This window comes from Cupressus sempervirens, chromosome 2, assembly GCF_028749045.1.
Source record: "Cupressus sempervirens isolate cs-2001-9-10 chromosome 2, ASM2874904v1, whole genome shotgun sequence".
NCBI classification, from domain to species: domain Eukaryota; kingdom Viridiplantae; phylum Streptophyta; class Pinopsida; order Cupressales; family Cupressaceae; genus Cupressus; species Cupressus sempervirens.
The window spans coordinates 92,656,205-92,674,374 of record NC_143119.1 but is presented as its reverse complement, the minus strand read 5'-3'; positions in this window follow the sequence as shown (position 1 = coordinate 92,674,374).

Sequence of the window (18,170 nt, the reverse complement as noted above, 5' to 3'; positions counted from 1 at the left end):
TGATGGCCTTGGCCCACCTAAATTCAACAAAATTATTTACCTCTGTCATAAACATGATTCTCATATGAACTTACATGAGGTAAACCTAAAATTATCACTCATATCAGTTTCACCAATTAGATACACATCTTGAATCTCTCCACTTAGCAAAACTAAATCTACATCCTTATTTCAATAATGCATATAAATACTTACTTCATTTTCAACCACTTGCTCATTATGAGAGTACTAATAAGCATGCTCAAACATATCAGACTAAAACTAAAACTACTCTTCATTTAATGACTCATGCATGCTATCAACTTTGAATATGAAGGCTTCATACTCAGCTTGAGGAAAAGGATCATACATACCTTCAAATTCTATATCCTTTTGCAAAACGGGAGGATACTCAAATAAACACTCTGACTTGTACTCACACATGTCACCAAAATTAGAATTTGAAACTAATCTAGGATCTTCAAATGGTTCTTCACAATTAGCAAGTAGATTAGTATTTGCATTAGAGTATCCATCATAAAACTTAGTACAAGGTGCATTTTGATCTTCAATAACAACCTTATCAAACACCTTATTCTCATCATGAGATGCAATCTCATCAATCCTTTCACCATCACATCCAAAAGAGGGTACATCCGATCTCTTACAGTAGTAAGACAGGGTATCATCATTAAATCCATCCTCAATTAAATCTCAAAGTTCCATGTCTTCTTCAAACAATGGGTTAATAACTCCATGTAAGAATCCTTGTTGAACATCTTGACAAAACATAAGTTGATCGTCATCATATCAAGCATTAGTATATACTTTAAAACCACTTCTTACACTACTATCAAGAACAATTTCATCATGTGAAAAAAAAGAATTAGAATCATCATTCAAAGGCACATCATTAACTCAATCAATGAAGTATGCAGAATATGAATCAAAGTTGCTTTCATTGTCTCCATTAAGATGATTCAAATGTCTTGCAAACCTATCATTATTTATCTTACCAATAGGTGTTGATGCATTGATCTTAGGATCAATCATGTACTACTAATTATTTCTAAATGGACCCTTATGACATTTATCCACACAACTAGTCAATCCATCCTTATAAACAATCCTTTTATCTTCATATCGTGTAGACAAATTTTCTTCACAAGCTTCAACCTCAAGCTGACTTACATAACTTTGAACTAGAAATTCACTTTTAGATTTAAGAGAAGAACTCATACCTTTACTCACATAAGAGTACTCACTTATGTCATTACTTTCTTCCTCACAATTTGCATTAGATTCACATGAAGATGAATAGATGCTATCATGACCTTCTTCTTGACTTGAGCAATAAATCTCTCCATTGTCTTCACATGAGGCTTCTTCATAATATGTTGGATTAGAAAATTCACCTTTTTCACTTAAAAAATCAGTTCTAGCCTCTTCATCCTCATATTGAGATGAACACGTTTCTTCTTCATGATTCGTTATGTTTTCAACATAAAGAAAATCATCAACAGAAGAGTGAATAACTAAACTTAAATCCTTCATATGCAATTCATCAGGTGAAGTAACTTTATCTTCAACTGATGTAATATTGGAAACATGTGCATTCAATTCAACAAGAATGGAATCATCTTTTCTTTGCAACAATGAAACTTCATCTACACATGTTTCTAATTCTAAAGATTCAACAAGATTTTCTACAACAACAGGGGTACTTACTTGCTGATTTGAATTTAAACATTCTACATGACATTGATTTCTTCTTTGAACCTCATCTTGCCGGAATTTTTTTTGAGAAAAGTGACTCTTATTTAAACCATATTTTATATTGTTTTCAATCTCTATTGCCATCATGAATGCCTGATGCATAGTCTTTCATTCTTTATCTCTCAATAGATAGCTCATCTTCTTATCAAATGCACCGAGATAAACCACTAAACACACTTGATCATCTGACTTATAACGTTCAGAAATTTCATTTAAAACCTTTTAAAATCTGATATTAAACTCAAGAACTAACTCACCATCTCTAATTTTGATATTCAAAAACTTATCAAAATAATCAGAGATGCTTACTCTTCCCCCGAACTACGTCATGAAGGCTGAAAGTAATTCATCCCAAGATGAAATTGAGCATGTCGGCAGGAAAGAAAACCAATCCTTAGCATTGCCTTCTAAAGTATGAACAAACAACTTCATAAGAATGTCTTCATGAGCAATTTCAAAATTACCAACCAAGTCACTAAATATCTAAACATGATGACTGGCTAAATTTTCATGGTTCCCACTAAACTTAGGAAAATATTTTCTAAAGGCATAGGGCATAGTATTCAGGAAACCATGAATTCCATCAAAACCTAATGGCATATATCTCTTGGTAGAAATAGATCTATAACTCTCACTAACTGGTTGCATATTTGGTGAAAAGAAACTTGACATTTCTAACAAGTTTAAAACTCATTCACCCTAATTACTTTAAGAATTCATTAATTGCAAAAAATATGGATTTCTTTCTACCACTTCAAAACTTCAAACATACTTCAAAATGTGAACACCCTTTTGCTTAATGTACCTCTCACAAAGTATGTTGAAATTTGCCAAAAAAATCTCCTATTTAGTGCTGGGATTACCACTTGATAGAGAAACTTTGCAAAGCTTACTTTCATTGAAATAAAGTCACATGAAAATGTAAAATACCTTTAGTGTTGTTGAATGAAACCTATGATCTGCTGATTGGCATAGATGGTTATTTCAACTCTTTACACCACTGATCAAATCCTTGTAGAGCGGCCATCTCCTTGTAGAGAACTAAATGAAATTACCATTGTGATTCATTTTAACTTTGAAATTTCTTATGATAGAAAATCACATACAACAATTCGAAACTTATCAGTCAATAATTTATACATCTCTCTTCTTGCTTAAGACTTAACATAACTTTAAGATCTGCTTAATTTAGCTAAAAACTCTTTGAAAATATTTATACATATAACCAATCTATACAAGTATAGAGATCCTTTAGAGAGTCACCACTCACAATTGTGAGAAAGATTTTAAAACATGATTCATAAATTGACAAATTTGAACTTGATTTTCAATTTGTATCACTTTGAAAATCTTTAAACACTTACAAGAGAGGAAACACCTTTAAACAATTCTGACTCTGAATTTACAGTAGTACTATGAAAACAATATCTGGCTGAATTGATTGAAAATGAAACTTAGTAGCAATACAATCTACATTCAACCTTAAAAGATATTGTCATCCTAAACAAAGCATCACTGGGGTGCATGATATTTGAGTAAGAGAACTAGAAAAAAATCAACTTACTACTGCAATTTTTTCACACACTTCTCCTGCTATATTGAATCTCCTTTTAAATTCTCAAGACTTATCTATCATTCAGATTCAATATAGTCCCCAGTAGAGTCACCATTTTGTTGGTGTTTGAAAACATTGTAGGTTTCCAATTACCTCAATGAGAAAATGCTATATCTAGGGGCAAATAACTCCCATCTTTAACATATCAATTCAAACATCAGGCCAACTATAAGGCTTTGACCCTTCTTCACTTCAGGCTCTGCAAAACCTAGGTGGGTGGACCTTAGATTCAATCAATATGATACCATTGCAAAAACATATCCTTGAATCTATTAAGAAAATAAAATCCCTTATATCTCCTAATGACTTATGAAATGACATAAATCTATAGTAGCTGAATGCAAAACCATGGAGTTCATAAGCTGAGTGAGGGCATCACATTTAGGATCTTCAACATAAAATGTAAAGATGATTTGAATTTGATTTGATTTTATGTGGGTGTGGAAAGTGGATGAAAACCATGTATGAACAACAAACTTATGATCTTGTAATAGATTAGTGCCTCATCCATTGGGCAATTCATGTATCTCCCTCATGCATTTTGGATATCTAGAACACATATCTTATGCCAAGACTCCAGATCTCTCCATTTACCTTGTAAATTGGATATCAATATTTGATCTAAATCTCATTCTTACCTGATATCCTTCTCAATAAACCTACACCCCTATTGAATCTCTAAAGAATTTACATAATTCCTTGAATTACAAGCAAAAATGAAGCAACATATAGCCTTAAGGGACTGCAACTATGATATAGGCTCTTTGTTCAAAGATCATAAAACATCACAACTCAACTAAAAAAGGAGACAAGATTTGAACTAAAACTCAACATTTTTTGTTCCTTGTATTAATTTCCTTGAAATAATACATTAAAATGCATGAAATTAACTCATAAAGAACCTATAATAAACTAGGATATACAATGAACAAATGTTGTCATACAAGAGAGAAAATGGCAGGAATGAGAAACTGATGGGATGGGAAGGGGGTGTCATAGCCAAAGCAAAGCTTCATGGCCTAGAACCAGCACATCCTAGATCTTCCATTCATACTTCATCAATTATAGGGCTAGTTCTACTAAATGTCTTCATTTCAGAGAAATTTTCCAAAATTCCAACCCTTACAAAAGAGAAGAAGAAAGTATAAATATCAAGAGGGCAATTCCCAGATTAAATTTGCAATTGACATGTGTCCATTCAGAATTCTTTCCAAAGAAGCTAAAAAAGCCTCTCTCTACCTTCTCTCTATAACTACCTATCAAATCTTCATCATATTGCAAGCAAGAAATAATTGAGATATTTGATTCACCATCATAACTAATTTTGATGCCAAAATGAATTCATGATAAAAGTGAAAAACCAGTTACAAAAGACCTCAAGAAGCCAATATAACTTTTTCCAAATTATTTTTTCCACATTCTAGCTTCAAAAGGTCTTCAAATCTATCCTTTAACCAAATCTAATGCTCAATGGTGAAAACTGCTCATTTAGTTGAGAATGCCCTGGGAATCATAAATTGACCTATAGCACAAACTAGAGTGAACACCTTTGCACAATCTGACCTCATATTTGGAAATTTCATCTTGTCTCAGTTCTGGTGGTATATTGGAGTGCTCATTTAGGATAAAAATAGCCCTAGTTATGGCCATTTGAAGATTAGGCTCCCATTTGCAAGTTTGCATAACAATTTTGCAAAATTTAAAACCTTCTACATAGTTTGAACTATATTAAAAGTCTTAGACTTTATTTAAAAAGAGATGCACATGATTTTGAGGGAAAATTAATAAAATATTAAAATTTGAAATTTCCAAAATTCCCCACCATTCTCTATCTGGGTCAAACCTATTGACTAGCCCAATGACATGTGTCAAGATGTGATTGGCTAGGTCCTACACAACTAGCGCCACATGGAATCACCTAATTCATCCTTGTCATTGCCACATCATTATGCCACCTAATCTCACCACATCATACTTGCTATGTCTCTATATTAACCATCGTGCATCTTTCCCTTAGCGACATAGCGAGAACCACACGATCTGCCATGTGTCGTGATCTCATGCACCATTGCTTGAACTCACCACATCATCGCATGCATTAGTTTGTTCCATGTGGCACCTTGCTATTGGTTTGGAGCTCAACATTATCACTTAGTCATTCTATACCCACTATCGGCTACCAATTGTCAATCACTGATTCGTTATCTGCAATTACATGTGGGACCCACTACAAATCCTACCAAATTTTGACATTTTCTAGCAATTCTCTATGTTGCTACCAAAAAACCTTGCCATTTCTCGGTAGCAATATAGAAAATCACCAAATTTTGAGGTTTTCCAGTGAGTTTGAAATATGTCGACATCACCTTGTTTTGTGTGCATGTTCATTCAAAATTTAAGCTTTGACGGCATCCATCTAGCTAACCAAGACTCACCTGTACAAGCTTGGGTTTTCAAAAGCTTGTGTCTTGTTGACATAATGTGATATAAGTGCTTTAGTATTTAAAAACATAAGAAGAACCTCCCATGAGCAATGTGGGATAAAAGCCCAACCTGTTTATTCCATGAAGCTTCTCTGTTATTTGATGGTGGCTTTTAGCTTATGCTTGCCTATGCATCTACTTGTTCCTTTAAACATTGAATCATCATTGCCACGTCTTGCTCCTCTTAAGCCATGGCATTTCCTTTCTATGCATGGGCTCCTTTCTTTTGTTTGGTGTGGACTTTCTTCATTGTCGGCTTGCTTTAGATTGTGTCAATTTTTACCTGATTGGCATGGGTAGTTATTTCTTTTAGTGCAGGGTGCTTCTTCCTTTATTACTGACTTAACCCTCTCATTATTTGTGTGGGTTAGTTTCCTTTTAGTGTGGGATTTCATGTTCTACATCTACTTCTATCTTAGCCATGGGCTACTCACCTAGAGTCTCCTCTAATTTCAATGCATGAGTTCTTTATTTTTACGTGCGCTCTTCCTTGTATCCTACATGTGGAGCTTTAAAATTGTCTGTTTCTTATTTCTTGGTGAATTCTCTACCTTTTAAAACCTTTTATATGTCATCATGCCACTTTGCCTTCCATATTTGCAATGTTTGATGGAGAACTCTCTTCCTATGGCTTGTTCGTATTGCTCCCTATTCGTTTTACATGGTGTGGTCTATGTGCCATTTCTCTTCTTGCATAGCAGCTTGGGCCTTTGAAATGGCTTCCTTGCCCCTTTTCAAATAGCTCTTTTTGAATTGCTCAATGGGTAGATTCTCTCTAGAGTGAATCTCCCTTGGTGCATCCTACTCTGATACGTGGATGGCTTTGACTTTCTGTCAACACAATGTGGAACCTCTGCTCCTTTGTACTATTAAATTATTTTATCAATCCCTCATTAAATTTAGACATTGTTCATAACTAGTCCATTCACTTTCTATTCCTCCATCATCTTCCCCAGGCCCTTACTGTGCCTGATGTGTCTTCGAGTGCAACCCACTCACCATTGCGGAAAATCAAGCCACAAATGTAGGGTATGAATGCTCACCATAAAAAAAGGACTTTAGAGGATTATCCAAGTTTCTGATGATCAAAAATCATCCATTATAGTAGATGATCAAGTTGGTTTTTTCTTCTCAAGCTATCAAAATACCTCGCCCTCTTTCAGTCAAGGGCACAGAAACATAGCTCTTAATCAGCTTTGCCATTGTTAACAACTCTTCACCATGCATACTCTCTTGAGGATAAAGTTCTTTTGATGGGTTTTGAGATATCCATATGAAGTCTAATTATGGCTATAGCCCTTTAAAATTGTATTCACTAGATTGACATTAGATTTCATCCCTTCAATAATATGGTGAATTTAGTTAGGCTCCAAAGCAAGTCTGGCTAAAAAAAAAATCATTTCCAAACACCTAAACATTCAAACTAATCCATCAGACCCATAATGCTAATTAGAATCAAATTTGATCACTAACTGATTGTTAAAAACTCATTTTATCACATTCTGCCAACTGTCAAATTTGTGCCAGGAGGTTTATTGACTGGCCTTAAAAATTGATCAAATCACCTGATCGGGCTCTGGAATTTGACACACTAATTTTTTGTTCCACACACTTGCACCCTATCAAATCTTGTTTGATGAAAAATTCAAGGAAAAAAGTTATCCACTATCAAAATTACCTCCCAGAACTACCTGCAAGAAAACAAGTCAAAAAACAATAATTTGGGCTCAGATTTGGCTTCAAAAACTGGGCAAATGGACACTTGGGAGGACAAAAACAGGGATGTTGGTTCACTGTCACAAGGAGAGTATGGATCTATGATTTGTGCTCATGATGAATAACTGGGTGCAAATGGAAAGCAATCAAAGTGGGCTACTCAAATTTTGGAGATTGAAACAATAGCAGAAAAACATTTTTTGCAAATGGAATTGATCTAGAAAAGTGTGCAAACAGATTTGTCAAGACCTTAAAATTGGCACACTAGAAGTATTTTTAGAGTACAAGATAGTGGTACAATCCATTTGATCTCACCTATCATGAATTTCAAGATATAACATCATGAACAGGGGTACTGACAAATCTGCAAATGTTGACACCAGTAAAAAGCTATAAATTGCATTTGGAATCACGTTTGAAAACATATCAAACAGATTTTTCATAAGCTCAAACTTGAAACATAACATGTATCTGACCTCTCAAATGCAACATAAAATGAATTTCATCATTTGGGTCAACTGGGTCAAAGTTATAACAAGTCAAATAGGGTTTCCCAGAATTCAGAAAGATTCATATCAGCATGACATTAATAAATGACCAACTTTGAGGGATTCAAAACCTAATAAAAAAGAATCAAAATAGCTCAAAATTTTAAACATAGGTTCTTAGGTATGGACACTAGACACTCCCAAAGTGGCGAGTCATGAAACATTTCTGAGTGTGAGATATTCACTTGCAAACACAACCTCCTATCATTGTTAGACACAGGTGAAAATGTAGATTTGACAATTGCTCAAAATGGGACTCCATGAAATTGCTTGGAATGGTAGATTATCATCATGAAACAAGTAGGAACATTGAATGAAAGGTGTTAGAAACATTGAACACCTCATGGGGCTCAAAGGTATAGCCAGGTACATACGCACTTAAAAGCTTTTATAGGGCTTGATTCTCTCAACGGTGCTCAAAATTGAGCCTTCAATTTTGAGTGCCAATAGTGCCTCTGTCTGGGGATGCCTATCCCTTGAAGGCATGGCAAGGATTAAAATCTTTTGGATAAGAAGACCACTCACAAAAACTCTCTTCCACAACTTTATTGAAAACAATAAACTACTATTGAGATTATATACAAATGATGGCCCCAGGCCACTGAACTTCAACAAAATTGTTTACCTTTGTCGTAAACATGATTCTCATATGGAGTTGCATGAGGTAACCAAAAATTATCACTCATATCAGTTTGACCAATTAGATACACATCTTGAATCTCACCACTTAGCAAAACTAAATGTACATCCTTACTTCCATAATGCATATAAAAACTTACTTCATTTTCAACCACTTTCTCATTATGAGAGTATTGATCAGCATGCTTAAACATATTAGACTAAAACTAAAAATGCTCTTCATTTAATGACTCATGCATGCTATCAACTTTGAATATGAAGGCTTCATACTCAACTTGAGGAAAAGGATCATACATACCTTCAAATTGTATATCCTTTTGCATAATCAGAGGACACTCAAATGAACACTCTGACTTGTACTCACACATGTCACCAATATCAAATCTAAAACTAATCTGGGATCTTTAAATGGTTCTTCACAATCAGCAAATAGATTAGTCTTCACATTAGAGTATCTATCATAAAATTTGGTACAAGGTGTGTGTTAATCTTCAATAACAACCTTATCAACCACCTTATTCTCATCATGAGATGCAATATCATCAATACTTTAACCATCACATCTAAAAGGAGGTACATATGATCTCTTGTAGCAATAAGACAGGGCATCATCATTAAATCCATCCTTAGTTAAATTTGAAAGTTCCATGTCTTCTTCAAACAAGGGGTTAATATCTCCATCTAACAATCCTTTTTTAACATCTTGACAAAAAATAAGCTAATCATTATCATATAACGCATTAGTATATACTTTAAAACCACTTCTTACACCAGTGTGAAGAACACTTTCATCATGTGAAGAAAAAGAATCAGAATCATCATTCAAAGACACATCATTAACTCCATCAATGAAGCATTCAGAGTATGAATCAAAGTTGCTTTCATTATCTCCATCAAGATGATTCAAATGTCTTGCAAACCTATAATTATTTATCTTACCAATAGGTGTTGATGCATTGATCTTAGGATCACTCATGTACTACTAATTATTACTAAATGCACCCTTATGACATTTATCCACACAACTAGTCAATCCATCCTTATAAACAATCCTTTTATCTTCATATTGTGTAGACAAATTTTCTTCACAAGCTTCAACCTCAAGCTAACTTACATAACTCTAAACTAGAAATTCACTTTTAGATTTAAGAGAAGAACTCATACCTTTACTCATGTAAGAGTACTCACTTATGTCATTAATTTCTTCCTCCCAATTTACATCACATGAAGATGAACATATGCTATCATGATCTTCTTCTTGACTTGAGCAATAAATCTTGCCATTGTCTTCACATGAGGCTTCTTCATAATATGTTGGATTGGAAAATTCACCTTTGTCACTTAACAAATCAGATCTAGCCTCTTCATCCTCATATTGAGATGAACACCTTTCTTCTTCATGATTCGTTATGTTTTCAACATAAAGAAAATCATCAATAGAAGAGTGAATAACTGAACTTAAATCTTGCATATGCAATTCATCAGGTGAACTAACTCTATCTTTAGCTAATGTAATATTGGAAATATGTGCATTCAATTCAGCAAGAATGGAATCATCTTTTCTTTGCTATAAAGAAACCTCATCTAGACATGTTTCTAATTCTAAAGATTCAACAAGATTTTCTACAACAGTAGGGGTACTTATTTGTTGATCTAAATTTGAACATTCTACATGAAATTGATTTCTTCTTTGAACCTCATCTTGCCATCAAACATTCTGAGAAAAGTGACTCTTAGTTAAACCATATTTTATATTGTTTTCAATCTCCATTTCCATCATGAATGCCTGATACAAAGTCTTTAGTTCTTTATCTCTCAATAGATAGCTCATCTTCTTACTAAATGCATCGAGATAAACCACTAAACACACTTGATCATCCATCTTATAACTTTCACAAATTTCATTTAAAACCTTTGCAAATCTAATATTAAACTCAGGAACTAACTCAACATCCTTGATTTGGATATTCAAAAAATTAACAAAATAATCAAAGATGCTTACTCTTTGCCCGAACTGCATCATGAAGGCTGAAAGCAATTCATCCCAAGATGAAATTGAGCATGCTGGTAGGAAAGAAAACCAATCCCTAGCATTTCCTTCTAAAGTCTAAAAAAATAACTTCATTAGAACATCTCCATGAGCAATTTCAAAATCACCAACCAAGTCGCTGAATATTTGAACATGATGACTGGCTGAATTACCATGGTTCCCACTAAACTTAGGTAAATATTTTCTAAAGGCATAGGGCATAGTATTTGGGAAACCATGAATGCCATCAAAAACTAATGGCATATATCTCTTGGTAGAAATAGATCTATAACTCTCACTAACCGGTTGCATATTTGATGAAAAAAAACTTGACATTTCTAACAAGTTTAAAACTCATTCACCCTGATTACTTTTAGAATTCATTAATTGCAAAAAATCTTTAGTTCTTTCTACCACTTCAAAATTTCAAACATACTTCAAAATGTAAACACCCTTTTGGTAAATGTACCTCTCATAAAGGATGTTGAAATGCACCAAAACAATCTCCTATTTAGTGTTGGGATTACCACTTGATAGAGAAACTTTGCAAAGATTACTTTCATGGAAATAAAGTCTCATGAAAATGTAAAATACGTTTAGTGTTGCTGAATGAAACCTTTGATCTGCTTATTGGCATAGGTGCTGATTTCAACTCTTTACACCATTGATCAAATCCTTGTAGAGCTGCCATCTCCTTGGAGAGAACTAAATGAAATCACTACTATGACTCATTTTAACTTTGAAATTTCTTATGAAAGTAGATGATGTAGGAGTATCTAGAGGTATAAGGGAAATCCTGTGTCACCCAAAAAAATGTACTTAGACTTAGTTTCTGTTTCATGTGTTTTCATTTCTGGATACCCATTTGGGTCAAATAAAGGTTCCAACTCTCACAGTTCCACTATTAGTGTTCTAGATTAGAGTTTTTAATCACCTTGGAATACATGTAAATGCCAAAAAAATAGGAGTATGTAATTGAGCCATCATTTTGGTGAACTAGAAGGTGTAAATTGGTCAGATGATGGTAATTGTAATTTAGAGCATTCTAGAAAAAGAATCAGGTCAAAAGGCCCTGCGGTTTGAAAGTTATTGCAATTTTTTGATTTTTGTAGACCTCCTAAGAATGCTTCAAAGTTAGGTTAGGGGCATTAAATTACCTCAAACAGGGCCAAAAATGGGGGACAAGCAAATCTGGTCCATAGGGCTATAGAGCGCTTCGAGATCTTTCTGAAAATGTAAACGACTCATCAATCAGAGCTACAGTTCAAAAGTTATGCCTCCTAAAAGTTCGATTACCATTTTTGGATTCTTCTAATTTTGTGCTGACTTCTAATGCGACTTCTAGAGCCTTCTATTTGGTTAGTGGATGCCAACTAGCACTTTCTAGAATGTATTCCTAATCCTTAACCCTCTGGGGTCTATTTAAGAACATTTTTGGCATTGTAAAAGGCAGTTCGGAGTGGAATTTGAGAGAAGGTAATGGGAGAAGAATTTATCTCTAGATTTATGCTATTGTAAGCCCATAGGGCATGTTTTGGAGTTTGTTTCTCTGCACTAAGTGTACTAGCATATTTTTACAGTTAATAAAATTTTCCCTTTCCTATTGTGTCCCCATTAGTAGATCACATAAAACACTTCAAAACTTATCAATCAAGAATTTATACATCTCTCTTCTTGCTTAAGACTTAACATAACTTTCAGATCTGCCTAATTTAGCTGAAAAATCTTTGAAAATATTTATACATATAACCAATCTAAGGTCCTATAAAACTCTTTGAAAATACTTAACATAACTTTTAGATCTACCACTCACAATTGTGAGAAAGATTTTAAAACATGATTCATACATTGACAAATCTAAACTGGATTTACAATTTGTAGCACTTTGTAAATCTTTAAACACTTAGAAAGAGGAAACACCTTTACACAATTTTGACTTTGAATTTACAGCAATACTATGAAAATGACATCCAACTGAATTGATTGAAAATGAAACTTAGTAGCAATACAATCTATATTCAACCTTAAAAGATACTGTTGTCTTAAACAAAGCATCACTGGGGTACATGATATTTTAGTAAGAAAATGGGAAAAGACATCAACTTACTATTGCAATTTTTTCACACACTTCTCCTACTATATTGAATCTCCTTTTAAATTCTCAAGGTTTGTCTATCACTCAGATTCAATACAGTCCCCAACAGAGTCGCCATTTTGTTGGTGTTTGAAAACATTGTAGGTTTCTAATTACCCTGATGTGAACATGTTATATCTAGGGATACTTAACTCCCATCTTTAACATATCTATTCAAACACTAGACCAACTATAAGGCTTTGACCCTTCTTGACTTCAGGCTCTACAAAACCTAGGTGGGTGGACCTTAGATTCAATCAATATGGTACCAGTGCAAAAACATATCCCTGAATCTATTAAGAAGATAAAAGCCTTTATATCTCCTAATGACTTATGAAATGACATAAATCTGTAGTAGCTAAATGCAAAACCATGGAGTTCATAAGCTGAGTGAGGGCATCACATTTAGGCTCTTCAACATAAAATGTAAAGATGATTTGAATTTGATTTGATTTTATGTGGGTAGGAAAAGTGGATGAAAACCATTTATGAACAAAAAACTTATGATCTTGTAATAGATCAGTGCCTCATCCATTAGGCAATTCACAAATCTCCCTTATGCATTTTGGATATCTAGAACACATATCTTATGCCAAGACTCCAAATCTATCCATTTACCTTGTAAATTGGATATCAATGTTCAATCTAAATCTCATTCTTACTTGATATCCTCCTTAATAAACCTACAACCCTATTGAATCTCTAAAGCATTTACATAATTCCTTGAATTACAAGCAACAATGAAGCAACATACAGCCTTAAGGGACTACAACTATGATATAGGCTCTTTGTTCAAAGATCATAAAACATCACAACTCAACTGAAAAAGGAGACAAGATTTAAACTAAAACTCAACATTTGTTGTTCCTTGTATTAATTTCCTTTAAATAATACATAAAAATGCATGAAATTAACTCATAAAGAACCTAACAAACCATGATATACAATGAACAAATGTTGTCATACAAGAGAGAAAATGGCTGGAATGAGAAACTGATGGGATGGAAAGGGGGTATCATAGCCAAAGAAAAGTTTCATGGCCTAGAACCAACGCATCCCAGATCTTCCATTTAGACTTCATCAATTCCAGGGCCAGTTCTAATAAATGTCTTCATTCCAGAGAAACTTTCCAAAATTCCAACCCTTACAAAAGAGAAGGAGAAAGTATAAATATCAAGAGGGCAATTCCCACATTAAATTTGCAATTTACATGTGTCCATTTAGAATTCTGTCCAAAGAAGCTTAAAAAGCCTCTCTCTACTTTCTCTCTATAACTGCCTATCAAATCCTCATCATATTGGCCTCTACAAGCAAGAAATATGAGATATTTGATTCACCATCATAACTGATTTTGATGCCAAAATGAATTCATGGTAAAAGTGAAAAACTAGTTATAAAAGACCTCAAGAAGCCAATATAAATTTTTCCAAATTTTTTTTTCCACATTCTGGCTTCAAAAGGTCTTCAAATCTGTCCTTTAACCAATTTTGATGCTCAATGGTGAAAACTACTCATTCTGCTAAGAATGCTCTACGAATCATAAGTTCACCTATAGCACAAACCAATGAACACCTGTGCACAATCTGACCTCATGTTCGGAAAGTTCATCTCTTCCTAGTTCTAGTGGTATATTGGAGTGCCTATTTCAGATGAAAATAGCCCCAGTAATGGCCATTTGAAAATTAGGCTCCCATTTGCAAGTTTGCATAAAATTTTTGCAAAATTTAAAACCTTTTACATAGTTTAAACTATATTAAAAGTCTCAGACTTTATTTAAAAAGAGATGCACATGAGTTTGAGGGAAAATTAATAAAATACTAAAATTTTAAATTTCCAAAATTCCCCACCTTTCTCTATTGGGTTCAAACCTGTTGACTAGCCCAATAATTTGTGTCAAGATGTGATTAGCTCGAACCTACATAGCTAATGCCACATGGCACCATGCTACCTAATCTCACCACATCATACTTTCTATGTCACTATATTAACCATCATGCATCTTTCCCTTAGCGACATAGCGAGAACCATATGATCTACCACGTGTCACAATCTCGTGCACTATCACTTGAACTCACCACATCATCACATGCATTGGTTTGTGCCACATGACACCTTGTGGTTGGTCCAGAGCTCCACATCATTGCTTAGTCATTCTATACCCACTGTCGGTTGCCACTTGTCAATCACTAATTTTTTATCTGCAACTATACATGGGACCCACAACAACTCCTGTCAGATTTTGAGGTTTTTTGGCAATTTGGTATGTCACTACTAGAAAACCTCACCATTTCCTAGTAGTGATATAGAAAATCACCAAATTTTGAAGTTTTCTAACGAGTTTGAAATATGCTGATGTCACCTTGTTTTGCGTGCATGTTCATTCAAAATTGAAGCCTTGACAGCATCCATCTGGCTGACTTGGACCCACTTGCGCAAGCTTGGATTTTCAAAAGCTTGTGTCTTGTTGACACAATGTGATATGAGTGCTTTAGTATTTAAAAACAAGAAGAACCTCCCACAAGAAATGTGGGATAAAGGCCCAACCTATTTATTCCATCCAACTTCTTTGCTATTTGATGGCAGCTTTCAGCTTATGCTTGCCTATGCATCTATTTGTTCCTTTAAACAATGAATCATCATTGCCATGACTTGCTCCTCTTATGCCATGGAATTTCCTTTCTACGCATGGGCTCCTTTCTTTTGCTTGGCATGGATGGTTTTGGAATGCCTCCCTACTGCTACATTTGGTGTGGACTTTCTTCATTGCCAACTTGCTTTAGACTACGTTGGTTTTTACCTGATTGCCTCTCTATTTTTACATGGGCTTTTCCTTGTATCCTACATGTGTAGCTTTAAAATTTGCTATTTCTTATTGCTTGGTGACTTCTCTACCTTTTAAAACCCTATATATATCATCATGCCACTTTGTCTTCCATATTTGCAATGTTTGATGGAGAACTCTCTTCCTAAGGCTTGTTCATGCCACTCCCTATTCTTTTAACATGGCCTGGTTTGCGTGCCATTTCTCTTCTTGCATGGTAGCTTAGGCCTTTGAAATGGCTTCCTTGCCCCTTTTAAAATTTCTCTTTTAAAATTTCTCAATGGGTAGATTCTCTTTGGAGTGCATCTCCCTTGGCGCATCCTACTCTGATTCGTGGATGGCTTTAACTGGCTATCAACACAATGTGGAACCTCTACTCCTTTATACTATTAAATTCTTTTATCAATCCCTCATTAAATTTTGACATTGTTCATAACCAGTCTATTCACTTTCTATTCCTCCATCATCTTCCCTAGGCCCTTATTGTGCCTAATGTGTTTCCCAGTGTAATCTAGTCACCATTGGGGAAAATCAAGCCACATATGCAGGGTATGAATTATCACCATAAAAAAAGGACTTTAGAGGATAATTTATGTTTTTGATGATCATAGATCATCCATTATAGTAGATGATCAAGTTGGTCTTTTCGTCTCTAGCTATCAAAATACCTCGCCCTCTTTCATTTAAGGGCACAGAAACATAGCTCTCAATCAACTTCACCATTGTTAACAATTCTTCACCATGCATACTCTCTTGAGGATCAAGGTATTTTGATGGGTTTTGAGATATCCATATGAAGTCTCATTAGGGCTACAACTTTTTAAAATTGTATTCACTAGATTGACATCAAATTTCATCCCTTCAATAATATGGTGAATTTAGTCAGGCTCCAAAGCGGGTCCAGCTAAAAAAGAAATTTTTTTTTCCAAACACCTAAACCTTCAAACTAATCCATCAGACCCATCATATTGATTAGAATCAAATTTTATCACTAACTGATTGTTAAAAACTCATTTTATCACTTTTTACCAACTATCAAATTTGTGCCAGGAGATTTGTTGATTGGCCTTAAAAAATGATCAAATCACCTGATTGGGTTCTGGAATCTAACACACTAATTTTGTGTTCTACACACTTGCACCCCATCAAATCTTATCTCATGAAAAATTCAAGGTCAAAAGATATTGATTGTCAAAGTTACCTCTCAGAACTACTTGCAAGAAAACAAGTTAGAAAATAATAAATTGGGTTCAGATTTGGCTTAAAAAACTAGTCAAATAGATACTTGGGAGGACAAAAACTATGATGTTGGTTCACTATCACAAGATGATTATGGATCTATGATTTAGGCTCATGAAAAATAACTGAACGCAAATGGCAAGCAATCAAAGTGGGCTACTCAAAATTTGAAGATTGAAACAATGGCAGAAAAATGATTTTCACTGTCGCTACCAGAAAACCTCACCATTTCTTGGTAGTGATATAGAAAATCAACATATTTTTAGGTTTTTCAACGAGTTTGAAATATGATGATGTCAACTTGTTTTGCGTTTATGTTCATTCAAAATTTATGCTTTGACAACGTCCAGCTAGCCGACCGAGACACACCTGTGCAAGCTTGGCTTGTTGACAGAATGTGATATGAGTTCTTTAGTATTTAAAAACAAGAAGAACCTCCCACAATAAATGTGGGATAAAAGCCCAGCCTGTTTATTCCATGCAACTTCTCTGCTATTTGATGGTAGCTTTCAGCTTATGCTTGCCTATGCATCTACTTGTTCCTTTCAACAATGAATCATCATTGCCATGACTTGCTCCTCTTAAGCCATGGCATTTCCTTTCTACACATAGGCTCCTTTTTTTTACTTGGCATGGATGGTTTTGGAATGCCTCTCCACTGCTACATTTGGTGTGGACTTTCTTCATTTCTAGCTTGCTTTAGACTGCATTGGTTTTTACCTGATTGGCGTGGGTACTTATTTCTTTTAGCTTAGGGTGCTTATTTGTTTAATACTGACTTAACCCTCTCATTATTTGTGTGGGTTAGTCTCCTTTTAGCATGGGATTTCATGTTCTATGTTTGCTTATATCTTAGCTATGGGCTTCTCACTTGTAGTCTCCTCTAATTTCAATGCATGAGTTCTCTATTTTTACGTGGGCTCTGCCCCATATCTTGCATGTGGAGCTTTAAAATCTATTGTTTCTTATTTCTTGGTGGCATCTCTACCTTTTAAAATCCTATATATATCATCATGCTACTTTATCTTCCATATTTGCAACATTTGATGGAGAACTCTCTTCCTGCAACTTGTTCATGATGCTCCATGTTCTTTTTACATGGTGTGGTCTGCGTGACATTTCTCTTTTTGCATGGTGGCTTGGGCCTTTGAAATGGCTTCCTTGCCTCTTTTTAAATAGCTCTTTTTAAAT